This window comes from Hippoglossus hippoglossus, chromosome 13 (genome assembly GCF_009819705.1).
Source record: "Hippoglossus hippoglossus isolate fHipHip1 chromosome 13, fHipHip1.pri, whole genome shotgun sequence".
In the NCBI taxonomy this organism is placed as follows: Eukaryota; Metazoa; Chordata; class Actinopteri; order Pleuronectiformes; family Pleuronectidae; genus Hippoglossus; species Hippoglossus hippoglossus.
The window spans coordinates 27,710,000-27,725,506 of record NC_047163.1 but is presented as its reverse complement, the minus strand read 5'-3'; the positions used below and the strand labels follow the sequence as shown (position 1 = coordinate 27,725,506).

Here is a 15,507-nt window from a genome sequence, read left to right as displayed (position 1 = left end):
GTTGATAACCTGGGTGTGATGATTGAACATCATCTGTTGAACCACTGAACTATTCAGAGACAACAGAGGACACCAGAACACAGGACCCCTCATCCAAACACCTCTCACTGGGATCTGGGAGACATTGGGCAGGTTAGCTGATTGGTGATTTTTCAGTCCTAGAACATCATGACAGTGGCACACAAAGACAAATACCAAAAGACCAAGCTACCTGGTCCAGTGACTCTCTTGATCAGGGCTGACAGGTCTAATTGATCCTGATCCCTGTTGTATGTCGTAATGGTCGTATTGGGATGTGGCGCAAACATATGAGGTTGTCATTTGATTCCAGAGCGGAGCTGAACACAACAGCAGATGAAGGTCTTCCAGCCGCCTCCTCACTTCAACCCACAGCTTTATCTCTCAAAGAGACCTTTTTTTGGTGTGTCTGTAGTGACGAGGCCATGAACGGAATTGAGCATGTGCAATCACATACTCGATCAATCACTGAGAGACGTGGGTCTGATTATTGGATAGGTTGTTTTTGAAAGTTGCACAAATTGTCTTATACAGCCCCTCGAATTCCAACTTGAAATGAGGAGTTGTCAGATTTTGTTACATGAGCTGATTCATCTGAGTTTAGCTTGTGAAGAAGTGGAATCATTAAAATAAAAAAAAAACACCTGTTAATGGAGGAGAGAAATAGGTCAGAATGATGATGTGAGGGCTGCGATGTGTCATTCACAATTACTAGAAACACGTGGTGCACTTCACTTGAATACTTGGTTGTGCTTTTCATGGTGACTGAACAAAGGCCTGGACATGTTCACAGGTGTCTTGTGATCTCAGCCTCAACAGTTCCTCCTACACCAGACTCACAAACTGTCCCACAGTTGTGTGTGTGTGTGTGTGTGTGTGTGTGTGTGTGTGTGTGTGTGTGTGTGTGTGTGTGTGGTGTGTGTGTGTGTGTGTGTGTGTGTGTGTGTGTGTGTGTGTGTGTGTGTGTGTGTGTGTGTGTGTGTGTGTGTGTGTGTGTGTGTGTGTGTGTGAGAGAGCGAGATAATTAGTTTGTAGATCTGAGGCCTGTTTGTAGTTGACAGCCTTTTTTCAGTGCAGGAACTCTGAAGCACTTGCAGCAAACTGTGGGATGTGCACACTACAGAAGAGTGGTACTTATCAAGGGCATTTCAGTTTAATGGGATAAGACGATGATTTGTTTGTTTTACAGTTCACCCGGCCACATCTGCATTTTGTTTTGGCTCAATAATTTAGCCGTATGCATGCCAACTCTGTCCATCAAGGGAAATGCTCTGATGTGGAATGGCATTATGATCTTTGAAACCATTTCATGAACCATCTTTGTTTTGTTTTTTTATCCAATGTTGCATGTGGATGACTGAGCTAGTCCAGAGTAGGTTTGAGTTCAAAAACCATATTAGAAGACTAGTGACTTAATGAAAACAAAACACTAAAAAAATTAGGATGAAAGGAAGTGTGTGGCGTCATTTGTCCTTCTCCAGTGGCCGTAAACATGTGTGCCTGAAATACTTTGCAAGACTTTTCCTCATGTCAATGCTTCCTCCTCTAGATGTGCTGTGTGATGGAACAGTTTTGTGAAGGAAGCCTTCATCATTTTAGACAGCTGAGGGCCACGGTCTGGCAACCAAACAATATTGTGATTAGCTTTTTGTTTTTATTATTATGTTTAAACCTAATGATTGTGACGTTATCATATTCTCTTTAAGAACAACCTTGAAACATGAATTGCAATCTTAAAGTCGAGGTCATAAATGTATCAGTTACATTCAACCATGTGGTTTAAGTTTTTAATTTGACTCCAACCTAATGTGAAAAGCAAACCATTTATTGGCCAAACTATGATTTGGAAGATGATTCTTATTTTCTGTGAAGTTTGTATGATGAATTTGGCAGATGTGAAGGCAAATGAATGTATATCTTTGTACAAACCATTTAGTTCAGAGGACATGTTAGTTATGACAGACATGCAAGAAAAAAATAACCTTTTATAAATCTTTTTGTATTAGAACATTAACAATGGTAATTTTGTATATACGAAGGCTAGGCTTTCTGATTAGCAGAAAGGTAAAACATTCCTACATTTTTTTTAAATGTATGTCCATTGAGAATAATTATGTAAACATATGCGCAATGTTTTATGTGCCTTTTATTTGGGTTTGTCTAAATAAAAGAAAACAAAACATGATTGTGGAGTCTCCATACTGAGTGGTACCCAGGAAATAAATGCTGTCCATCTCACCTGAATCTTGGGACTGACCCATCCACTCCCCGCCCCCGCCGCACTCAGCACGTTCGCCTAATCAGGAGAGATGTACTCTTCTGGATGTGTTTGCTCTTTTTGTAGCTTTTCCTGAGGATTCTGGGAGGCTGCTGAGGTTGCCCCTAAAGTCTCCTGTGTGTCTATGTGTGCGTGCGTGCTCATGGGTGTTTCTGGTCTCAAGGCTCCTCAGTATCTTCACAGTTTAAACTTCAGGGGATTATGTGACAATTCATGGTCTGTATGTGAATACAAAAACATTTCGGTGTTTTTTCATTCATCGACGATTAAACTTGGGAAATGTTATGTGTTGTGTTAATTGTGTCGTAGGTGAACATACAGTGGTTAACTGACATCTGAATGAGAAGTATTTTTAATAAGAATAATAGTAACTTGAATATATATATATATATATATATATATATAGCGACTTTGAAGAGACCCTAACCCTCTCCCTAGGGACAAAAAATAATTTAATTTTTTACTGCTGTATTATGTAAAGCAATCGAGTTTACTCTCATACTACACATGCATTCTATACACTACATTGCCAAAAGTATGTCCAGTTCAACTCCTTACTTCCAAAATGTGGTGGAAAGACCGAATCCAGCGGCGCTTGGATTGCAAAACATGCAAATGGAGAAAGCTATCAATTTGACATCACATGCGCTGCAAATACTATAAAACTGTATACTTACAACACAGCCAAATATGACCCAACCAAATACAGATGTGATTATAGGGGACACAAAACGGCTGGGACACATTTGTTGCCATATCTGTATCTCAATTCAGGGGCTGCATCCTTGCAACTGCGTCACAGTAGCGCGACTAGACTGTCCAATTGTGAAGGCTCCTTCAAATGTGGCAGACAGATGTGTCCTTCCATTCCCAAGAAACAATGATTCCAGTGGGTGGGTCCTTCCCCAGTCCAACGTATTCCAGGATTCATTGCATTTCAGCGGCAACAGCATTTTTCAGAGGTAACGGTGCTGGCAAGTGACGAGACTTCCAATGCTTCAACTCAACTTCATATTCTCTATCGTAAACTAACAGTTCAGTCAGACAACTCACGTTCAAACATTTATTGCAGCAGTAGAACAGGTTTAGTGTTTGCCGTCTAGGCTCCAATTAAATCACTCCCCCATATGATTACACAGGAATGATGGGAGTGATGAGCAAATACTTGTAACCCCCTGTCAGAGCCTACAGGTGGATGCTGGGGTGGTGGAGGGGCTGAAGCAACTGGTAGCAATACTGCAGCAGCAGTGCGAGCAAAAGGGAAGATGGGAAATTTCTCTCTGCTTAAATAGATCACCTGATAAGGTGTGTGTGTATTATAGATGTGTGTATTATAGAGTGAGGTATGTCACATGATGTATGTCACATGATTGGAGCAGCGCAGCTCGAGTTGGCTGCCTGAACTAGCTTGCGGGGTTCACTTCATTTTTGGCTTATGTTAAATTGTTTATTGGTCTATAATTGATCGGTCACTACCTACAATTTCTAGTGCCATGAAATTGTGCATCTGTAGTTTGATTTTAACTGATTAATTGTTACCATAAAAAAATCTGACATTAGAGCTTATAAAATTATATTTATATATATTTAGTATAGAGTTCTGCTCCAACCTTCCAACCCTCAAAGAGGTGCTCTACAATGACATCCACACCCACACAAGCCCTGTGATAGAGCACACATTTTGGCAGCTCAGGGGTCGTTAGATGTGCTTGGACCCAGCTGGCAGCAAGGTCCTTTATACACCTGAGAAGGTGCAGAATTATCCTGGCGTGCTGTGTCCTGCACAACCTATGGCTCATGGCATCCCCTTACTACCTGGAGCAGATCCACAACCAGACAAGCACGAAGACGCACAGCCAAATGTGGGGCTTCCTGGTAGGGCTGCAGTGCTGGCTCGCTACGACATTATGCTTTTCTGATGGTAAGTTAAAAAGCCTTATTTCAAAATGTATACTGACACACACACACCCATATTCAGTCATGCACTAATTTATTAGTGAGGACATCCAATAAGTGCTTTTGTTTTATTAATGTTTTCTATTCATGTCGCAATTTCCTTCACTGCATTCCCGACAGCCAGCTGATGTTTGTACAACCCCAGGAAAGTGGACTGGGAAGTGGACTGGGTGGTTGGCGCTGGCAACTAGGAGTGAGGGTCGTCTGCGCAACATCCTCCGCTCTTGCATCATCTGGGCCTATAAATGATATTGTTTAGCCCAATTAATGAACTGTCGCAAGCAGCAATGCTATTATACACCCCAAAAAAAACAATACATTTTTTTTTTTTTAAGTCTGTTCCTCTTTGAGTCTGTGTTCAGGCTCCACAGAGAGAGAGGAATGTCTGGTCTAAGTTGCTGTGACAGGAAAGTGGTATCAACATTGAATTTGATTTCCTCTGTGATTGTGGTGACAGGGTTGATTGATTGATGATGTGGTGGATCTAAGAGCAATTTAAAGTTTATGAAGGTAGTGTGTGAAATGTATAATCTGCAATACAAATATCAATTATTTATTATATATAATAAATAATATATTATATCATTCTACACAGATTTAATTTACTGACTGGCCTGTGGCTGGATCTTTGCCCGGTGACACTGGCTGTATGTTGCTCATGTGCATTCCTGCCTCCTTGGTTGTTGGTGCATTTCTCCAGTGCCTCAACAGCATTACATCCCACCACACAACAGGTGGCAGCAGAGGGATGTGTTCCATTAATTGAAACACAAGGTTTGAGATACATCTGCAGCTTGATGAGTTGTTGAACTTGAGTGTCATTGGAGGCTGTAATTCACTTAGTACTGAATTAATTCACTGAAAATAACTTGCGCAAAGAGCTTGGTGTTGATCATTGTGGTCATCTTGTCACTTCTCACTCTACTGACTTACCACACACATATACAAATGTTCATTCAGCTCAGCAGATACCTTAATACACGTTTGCTTGATTTTTGGTATGTATGTTTTAGATTTTGGTATAGCCCCTGCTGGAGAAAAGATTTACCAGCTCCACTGGTATAGGTGCTAAGATGCCTTTGTCTTGTCAGAATGAACAGTCTTTAGTCTTCTTTTCATGCCCGAAGCCATTGCTCCTTCTGTCAGCAGTTTTCCTTTGCCAGGATGATGGCCACCATGGAACTTACAGTAAGTAATGGTGGGGCCCACGGAGTCAATTTGTATGCATTCATCTCGCATCGAGCCTGAGGCTATGGTCACAGAGGGAGATGGCTCCTGATGATGATGATACGAATGTGTAGAAGCATGAAGGAGCACAGAGGAATGGCTGAAAGCAGCTGTGGAAATAATAAGAGAGAGGCAGAGAGGAAGAAAAGAGGAAGAGAGGAGCTTTAAAACAATACTGGTTGACCAAAGTGCTTTATACAGACATGAGAACGATACAAAAGTTATGACATTATGAAAACGATGATAATAATAGGCATATACATATGATGAGCCATGTTATTTAATATATGGTTCAGCTTGGGTTTTAATTTTTGAAATTGAATTCACAGAGTTAAAAAGCAGAGGCTTGAGAGATGTAACATTTTATTTAAAGAATGAGACAGAACAGCATGTGTGTTCTGATTCCATATGCAGGTGTTGATGTGAAGCTGCTTTCAGACATGCACTGAATTCCATCTGCAGTTCCTCCGTATTTTGTCCGGAGGAGGTGCATGTGTGAGCACAAATCTGTGAGTGAGATGCTCCGCAGTCTCTACAGACTTTTCCGCCTGACCTCCGAGTATAAAGTCAGTTGAAATCCAGGAGAAGCAGGGATCCCCTGCTGTGTTCACAAATCGAGTTGAGTTGATGACCTTTCTAAAGCGCGACAGCATATGAATATCATGAATAAAAACATATGTAGCATGTGAGCCCATTGTCTATTCATGTATTGCAGAAGTTGATCCTGAGGTCACCTGAATTCTATAGTGACCTTTGCTGTACTCTGTGGTTGGACTGTGTTTGTCCTTTGTTCGAAGAACTCAGCTGACTGACAAACACCCTTACCATACATGACACTATTTCCTCTCCAACACATTTAGGATGCATGTGTATGCATATGAGCACAGACACTTGTCCCAGACCCATCTCACTTGCAGCCTCCACCGTGCCTGTGTGATCCTTTCTGCAGAAAGCTTTTACAAATAAACTTACAAAGACAACTTGTCTCAGAACCTCGTTTGTTGACCAATTTCCACCACAATCTATTAATGTGCAATTTTATTAATTGTTAAAGGGGACATAGCAGTTGATATGGTTCCTTGGGGTCTTAATGAAATGTCTGTAACATACTTTGGTCAAAATACCACAAGGATCATTTCAAACAGCACCCTTTTACCCTGTATAAAACAGCCCTCCACAGAGTGACCTGTTTTGAGTGCCTGTTCCTTTAAATGCTAATGAGCCAGCTCCCCCCTCCCCCCTCTCCCCCCATGATTTTTGTCATGTTGTTTGTCCCCCATGTCTCACTCCTCTGTTTCTCTCCCTTTCTCCGTCTCACTCCTCTGTTTCTCTCCCTTTCTCCGTCTCACTCCTCTGTTTCTCTCCCTTTGTTTTCTCTACCTGTATCTCTATCTGTCTTTTTCTTTCTACCGTCTCTTCATGTGTAACTTGCCTCTAACTCTCTCACCTGTCTGCACTGTAGAGTCGCAATGTTTACCGCCTGGAATGCACAGACTTGATTGGCTGAGTAGTATCACATGGGATGGCTTAACTCGCATGCAATTGGTCTATGCGTTTCCTCATCCGCTAAACTATTACCGTAAAGACTACAAAAGCTGCGCCGGTTACAAATAGAAGCGCCCCGTCAGGTTTTAAATCATAACCTTCTGTTTTGGCTGTAGGTCCGGGTCCATACGGGACGGCTTCTGGGTCCGGACCCGGACCGCGGTCCGCCTGTTAGTGACCCCTGCTCTAGTGGGTTGATAAGGTACTATCAGCTCTTTAAGGTATAATGGTGCCATATTATTAAGGGCCTTGAAGGTGAGGAGGAGAATTTTAAATTCTATTCTAGATTTAACCAGAAGCCAGTGTAGTGAAGCTAATACTGGAGAAATGTGGTCTCTTTTCCTGGTTCTTGTCAGGACACGTGCTGCAGCATTTTGGACAAGCTGCAGAGTCTTTAACGACTTACTGTTGGAGCCTGATAATAAGAAATTACAATAATCAAGTCTGGATGTAACAAAGGCGTGGACTAGTTTTCCTGCATCTTTTTGAGAAAGGACATGTCTGATTTTTGAGATGTTACGCAAGTGGAAGAAGGCGGTCCTAGAAATTTGTTTTAAGTGAGAATTAAAGGACAAATCAGGATCGAAGATCACTCCCAAGTTCCTGACTGTTTCATTGGAAGCAAGGGCAATGTCGTCTAGCGCAGCTATATCATTAGATAATGTATCTCTAAGGTGTTTAGGGCCAAGTATTAGAACCTCTGTCTTATCTGAGTTTAATAAGAGAAAATTGCGGGTCATCCAGGTTTTTATGTCCTTGAGACATGCTTGGAGTTTAGTTAATTGATTACATTGTTCAGGTTTTATTGACAAGTATAACTGGGTGTCATCTGCATAGCAGTGGAAATTTACAGAGTGTGTCCTGATAATGTTTCCTAGTGGAAGCATATATAATGAGAATAAAATTGGGCCGAGCACAGAGCCCTGTGGAACACCGTGGTTAACTTTGGTGCGCACAGATGACTCATCATTAATTTGCACGACTTGGAATCGATCGGAAAAATATGAGTTAAACCAGTTCAGGGCGGTTCCTTTAATGCTAATTAACTGTTCTAGTCTCTGTAATAAAATTTGATGGTCAATAGTGTTGAATGCTGCACTAAGATCTAACAGAACGAGGACAGACACAAACCCTTGATCTGAAGCTATTAGAAGGTCATTAGTGACTTTTGCCAAGGCTGTCTCTGTCTTCATATATATTACTTTCCTGGAGAAACTCACACAGCTGATTGGCTACAACTTTTTCAAGGATTTTAGACAGGAAGAGGAGGTTGGATATCGGTCTGTAATTGGCTTAAACCTCTGGGTCTAGGGTGGGTTTTTTGAGAATGGGTTTGATTACAGCTATTTTAAAGGACTGTGGTACATATCCTGATGATAATGACAGATTGATTGTGTTCAGTAACGTACTATCAATTAGGGGCAGAATTTCTTTAAGTAATTTTGTAGGAATGGGATCTAAGATACAAGTTGTGGGTTTAGAAGATGAGATTATTTTGTTCAGCTGATCAAGGGTGATCAGAGAGAAGCTGTCTAAATAATTGGTAAGATTCTCAGCTGTTTCTGAGATTTCTGTTCTTGGTAGGGTATTAGTGTCAATTGAGGGCAGGAGATGGTTGATTTGATTTCTAATAGTTAGAATGTTATCATTAAAGAAGCTCATAAAGAAATTGCTATTCAGGGATGGAGGAATACTGGGTTCGGTGGAGGTGTGACTCTGTCAGCCTGGCTACAGTGCTGAAGAGAAACCTGGGGTTGTTTTTATTCTCTTCTATTAGTTTTGAATAGTAGGCGGCTCTTGCTTTGTGGAGGGCCTTCTTATATGCTTTAACACTATTCTTCCAGTCTAGGAGATTTTCAACACGGTTGCTGGAGCGCCACTTCCTTTCTAGTTTTCTTGATACTTGTTTTAACTCATGTGTCTTGGAATTATACCACGGAGCTAAGTTACTATGTTTCACACGTTTCTTTTTTAGAGGCGCTATTGAGTCTAATGTTAATCGTAATGAGTCTACAGAGCTATCGACAAGATGGTCAATCTCAGTGGAGCTAGGGTTTTTAAAGAATTTGTTGGTTATATCGACGGATAGTACGGGTTTACATGTAATCGGAATTATTTCCTTAAATTTAGCTACAGCACTATCAGGTAGACATCTAGAAAATTAGTTTTTTATTAGTGGCATATATTCTGATAATGAAAAAATCGAAGGTTATTAAATTATGGTCTGATAGGATTGGATTGCGCGGAAGTACTATTAGATTTTCAATGTTGACACCGTATGATAATACAAGGTCAAGTGTGTGGTTACAACAATGAGTAGGTTGGTGTACACACTGACTGAAACCTATTGAGTCTCGTATTGAAATAAATGCTACGCTAAGGCTATCATTATTATTGTCAACATGAATATTAAAGTCACAGACAATACTAACTTTATCTGTTTTTAGGACTAGGTTTGATAAAAACTCAGGGAATTCCGTTAAAAATTCAGAATAAGCCCCAGGAGCACGGTAAACTACAGCAAATGTGATTGGCTGTTGGTATTTCTTGGATTGGTGTGGAAGACTAAGAACAAGACATTCAAATGAGTTGTAGCTTAGTTTAGATTTAGGATTAATTGATAGACTGGAGTTAAAAATAGCAGCAACTCCACCTCCTTGGCCGAATTCTCTGGGAACGTGTGAATTTACATGACTGGGGGGAGTAGATTCATTTAGGCTGACATATTCATCAGGATGCAGCCAGGTCTCAGTGAGGGACAATAAATCTATTTTTTGATCTGAGACTAGTTCATTTTCTAAAATAGCCTTTGATGATAATGATCTTATGTTTAAAAGACCACATTTAAAAGTCTTTGTTTCCTGAGTTGTTGCAGAGGTTGTGTTAATTTGTATTAGATTTTTGTGTGGAATTCTCCCTCTGTTATTGTTTGATTTAAATAATTTAATGGGACGGTGGACAGACACAATCTCTATGGGTTTGTGGTTGTGTGACTGATCCAGAGGGAGCGCAGAGACGTGTGTAGCACTGCAGCTCTGCTTCCTGGTCCCAACTCTGGGTTGTCATTTTATAGACTGGGTAATATTCCTAGATAAGAGAGATGCCCCATCCCAAGTGGGATGAACGCCGTCTCTCCTACAAGACCAGGTTTCCTCCAAAAAGTTTGCCAATTATCTACAAAGCCCACACTGTTTACAGGACACCACCTCTACAGCCAGCGGTTAAAAGACAACATGCGGCTAAACATGTCATCACCTGTCGTGTTAGGGAGAGGTCCAGAGAAAATGACTGTGTCCAACATCGTTTTTGCAAAAGCACACACCGACTCCACATTAACTTTAGTGACCTCCGACATGCGAAGCTGGGAGTCGTTGCTGCCGACGTGAATTACGATATTACTGTATTTACGTTTAGTTTTAGCCAGCAGCTTCAGTTTGGATTCGATGTCGCCGGCTCTGGCCCTTGGCATGCAATTGACTATGGTCGCTGGTGTCGCTAACCTCACGTTTCTCAGAACCGAGTCGCCAATGACCAGAGTTTGCTTCTCAACACGTGCGTCGCTGAGTGGAGAAAATCTATTTGAAACGTGAGCTGGTTGGTCTTTAATCGTGGGCTTTTTAAGATAGCACTATGCCCCCTCCGGACAGTCACCCAGCCGCCCTGTGCTCCCGGCTGCACGGGACAAGTCGAGGGACTGCTAGCTGAGGCTAAGCTACATGCTAGCGGGGGCTGGCTAACTACAGCTAACGGAGGTTCTAAGCTGCTAAGTCGCTAAGCTTCGCCTCCATCGCTACCAATACACTACATTTGTTAACTGTGCCACTACTGTTAAAGGAGGCGGAGGAGTAAGTGAACATTAGACACTCGGAGCAGTGGAGCAAGAGGGAGGGAGAGAATCCATCGCTGCTATATTAGCCTGTTAGCCTACGAGGGTGAGCTCAAACAGAAGAATCTGGTGAGAAGGACAGACACAGAATCGCTAAAGCACCAAAGAGTAGGGGTTGGTATGTGTGGATGTTTAAATATAGACTGGCGATTTTAGCCGTAGTAATATAGATAAATAGCTGTGTTAGCAGAGGAGCTAGATCAGAGAGAGCGACCACCACCAGCGGCAGGAAAAAAGGAAATGGCGCAATTCGCTTACCGTAGTACGTCAGTACCCATCAACACCTCCCCCCTTAGTTCCATTTCAAAAAGGTCTCAGACTAACAGGGAGGACATCACATTGTTGTAATTTCCACTGAGAAAGATAATCATAAAAATGGTTAAGCTAGTATTGTTGCTAGTACTCGGGTATAAGAAGGAGATGGTCGTGCCTGCGTATTGACTGATGTCTCAGTTAATGCACAGAACACCAGATAAAGTTTTCATCCCTTTTTTTCCCTTGTCTGATGAGGCTTCACTGTATGTTTTCTCAGATTGACTTGCTCAAAAACTGACAGTCTATGTTTATGGATAGGATGAATCAGTTAGCTTGGTGTAGCTTCGCCCTTGACTATGATATCTGTTTAGTAAACATCAAAACAATTTAGATGAACCACCAGCATTCATGCTAGAACTTAAACACCTCTTCTGATAGCAACACTAAAGATGGCCGACTGAAAGTAACGTTCATGTTACCTCTACATCTCATCTCATCAACCTCTCAATAAAAGCCTGGTCTTGACTCCACTACGCTGCCAGATAATTCCGTCTTGTTCGACCTCCCTTGTGCCTTGCTGCTCGCCAGCGTTTTGTTTTTCCGTGCAGTGTTTTTCCCGTTCCTGGTGTTCAGTGTCCGTGTCATACCGTGGAGAGTTCCAGCCAGCCAGCACCCTGCCTCCCCAGCCTGCTTTTCTCTGCCTATTTGTTCAATAAACTCTGCCTTCGTTCCGATCTGGTTCTCCAGTCTCTGCTTTGGGGTCCAACTAGAAACAAACCCTAACAATTTGTTTGTTAATAAACAGCTCAACAAGGATTTTTTGCATCCTACATCAATACATTATTTCCTGAGAAATTGACAAAAGTGTCTTTAATGCCTTCTCTCACAATGTTGAGGAAAGTGAAGTGTTGAGTCTGCCCGTTTCACTTGATATGCACCAAACTCTAACGGGTCCTTCTCTGGCCCCTGTCCCTTTTCTCTACCAGGTTTGATGCAAACTGCTTCTGTACTCTTTGCATAATCCTGCAGTCAAACAAACTAACAAACATTGGCAAAAACATAACCTCCTTGGTGGAGGTAATAACAGGCAGCACAAACAAATTATGGTTAATGTATAGATAGAAACATACAGAGGAGATTTGTATTGTAAGTGCTATAAATGGCTCAACTCAGCCTAATTTACATTTACCAACAATAATTTAATGCTCACTTTCTCCTAATAACAACAATATATATAAGATGTTATTGATTATTAATGATAGAAACAACAGTTCATATAATAATTTATACATATTATTGTTAATAATAATAATAATAATAATAATAGTTGTTATCCTGCAGCTCTGGAGTCAGAGATACCTGCAAAGAGAGAGAGAAAGAGAGAGAGAGACTATGGGAGGAAAAAGACACATAGTTAGTGACATGTAAGTAAATGAATGTGGGGGCAGAGAGACAGAAAGACGGGGAGAAGTGCTCAGTGGATGATGGGAGTTCCCCCAGCAGTCTAGACCTATAGCAGCATAACTAAGGGATGGTATAGGACTCACCTGATCCAGCCCTAACTATAGGCTTTACCAAAAGGAAGGTTTTAAGTTTAACCTTGAATGTAGAGATGGTGTCTGCCTCCCGAACCCAGAGTGGGAACTGGTTCCACAGGAGAGGAGCCTGGTAGCTGAATGCTCTACGTCCCATTCTCCTCTTACAGATTCTTGGAACCACAAGGGAGCCTGTGTTTTGGGAGCTAAGTGATCTATTTGGACAATACACAATAATATATGAGCTCTTTGATATATGAAAGAGCTTGATTGTTAAGGGCTTTGTATGTGAGGAGCAGGATCTTGAATTCTATTCTGAATTTTACAGGGAGCCAATGCAGAGAAGCTAAGACAGGAGTCATATGATCTCTCCTTCTACTTCCTGTCAGCACTCGTGCTGCAGCATTTTGGACCAACTGGAAGCTTTTCACAGACTTACTGTGACATCCTGATAATAAAGAATTACAGTAATCCAGTCTAGAGGTAACAAATGGATGGACCTGCATGCATCCTTCTGAGACAGGATGTTTCTAATTTTCATAAATATTGCGCAGGTGGAAGAAAGCTGTCTTAGAGACTTGTTTTATATGTGGGTCAAATGACATGTCCTGTTCAAACATAACTCGAAGGTTCCTCACAGTAGAGTTGGGGGCCAAACTAATACCATCCAAGGTGACTATCTGGTCAGACAGTGTTTCTCTGAGATGCTTAGGGCCAATTACAACAACATCAATTTTGTCTGAATCTAGAAGTAAGAAGTTCTGGGTCATCCAGGCCTTGATGTTCTTGAGGCATTCCTGAAGTTGGACTAAGTGATTAGATTCATCAGATATTCATAGATATGTACAACTGGGTGTCGTCTGCGTAACAATGGAAGTGTACGTGGTGCTTTCTGATGATGTTGCCTAAAGGGAGCATATATAAGGTGAAGAGTATGGGTCCAAGGACAGAACCTTGTGGAACTCCATGACTAACTTGTGTGTGCATGGACGAGTCATTAACATTAACAGCCAATATTGGCTCACATTCATGAAAAGGAGTCACATCTTAAATCATTTAACTTTTTTTTCTATCACAGTTAGTTACGTCATGAAGATTACAAACATTGTTTCAAATTAAAAGTTTAACAAGGAGAAACAGAGATTATCCTCATCAAGCTAGTTGAGATATATTAAATATGAAAGAAATAGTCACAAAGTGTCAAGAGTCCTGAGAGTGACATGACTGTTGTAATGGAGTTATATCATATGGAACAGGTAAACATCAAGGAACTGTATGCATCAATACCTTAAAATCTATGCAAATTATAGAGCACAGGATCTCACTAAGATATCAAATGTACTTGTTAAACAGGTGAGGTAAATAAAGACCCAGTTACTTAGTTCAAATTGCTTTGTTTACAACCAATATGTCTCTTTCATTCATCCATTAATCATGACATTTACAGCATACAAATTTAATATGCACCATTACCAGGTCCTACCAATTATCATGACTATTATTTCATCATTATCTCAATCTTTTCAGCAGCAATTTTCACAGTTATCATTGGACCTAAACCAATAAGTAATAAAAGACAACATAAAAGATCAGTCAGAAAAAATCATGCACATTCTATATAACAACTTATAACGACTAGACTGGAGATCAGCCTGCACCCACTGATTCACTTGGTCTTTACTAAGATGAACAGGATAAAAACAGTGGTAGCTTTATTCACAAGAATCTTTTGTCTGTTCTCTGGTAGTAATATGAAAAATGAAATGCATAGAGAGTGGTGATTCTCATCATTACTAAGATTAAACTTTACTAAGATTTAAACCTGTAAACTGCATAAGTACACTGTCACCCGGGCTTCATAGACAATTGTGCTTTTATATACCTTCAGAGTTTTTGTGTTATGACTGTAGTAAGCTTACATACCAAAATACTCTTACACTCTGTGATGGAAATTCATCTTGAGATTTGAAATAATGAAATTCTCAGACTGGAGTTGCCTTTGAGTCTTTATAATAGTAAGCTCTGCAGAGGTTACACAACAAGCACGGGTGCTCAAAATGGAACTGGCCGCAAGTTCACAAAAGCCAGAACTTATACAAAGAGGCGTTTCATAAAACATAATATGAAAAAAGACATGAAAGACATGAGATCATCTGTGTCTGTCCGTCCGCTGTAGCAGTTGGAAGAAAAACTTCACCAAATAAGGGCATGCACCCTGTTGATCAAGGTCATAGCAGTGAGACACCACCAAATAAGGGTTCCATCCTGTCAGGTAGACAGTATCACAGCAGTTAGACACCTGGTCAGGGGGATTTCCAATACCTTAGACACTGGTCAGTGAAATTTTCCACTACACTTCCCCCTTTGATCATCAATAAAAATATGATCACTAACGAAAAATAATCAAGAAACATCATAATCAACATCATAATCATTGAAGAATATCGACGAGTCTTCAACCCTGGTACTTTGCGTACGTACAGGGTCACATCCACCATGGAGAGGTTCTAGAACATCGATGCATGGCGGGGAGGTGCAATAGGTAGCCGCTGCTGTTTTTGTGGAAAGAAAAAAAAAGTTCTTTTCCTGTAATTGAGCAAGCATTTAAAATGAAAGTGGAAGGAAATCAGGTCAAACAACATCATCATCTCATTAACCATTATCAAAATTTAACATACTGTATTGATTGGCAAAAGTAACTCATATTAAAATGTAATAAAACGTTAAATGTCAACATACAGTATATCTAAGGTTGAAAATATGCAGTAAAAACTTTTTTAATTCTTGCTAGGAAGTAAAAATTGATT

General features: G+C 40.7%; 1 long non-coding RNA gene across 1 annotated transcript in view; it reads left to right on the top strand.

The window, feature by feature from the left end:
• Positions 1–12,654, top strand: part of LOC117772566 — a 38,523-nt gene extending 25,869 nt beyond the window's left edge. Inside the window, exons 3-5 of the long non-coding RNA XR_004615793.1 lie at positions 3,369–3,499; positions 10,948–10,956; positions 12,644–12,654. This is a non-coding gene — a long non-coding RNA (uncharacterized LOC117772566). The remainder of the gene's footprint in view (positions 1–3,368; positions 3,500–10,947; positions 10,957–12,643) is intronic.
• Positions 12,655–15,507: the final 2,853 nt, after the last annotated feature.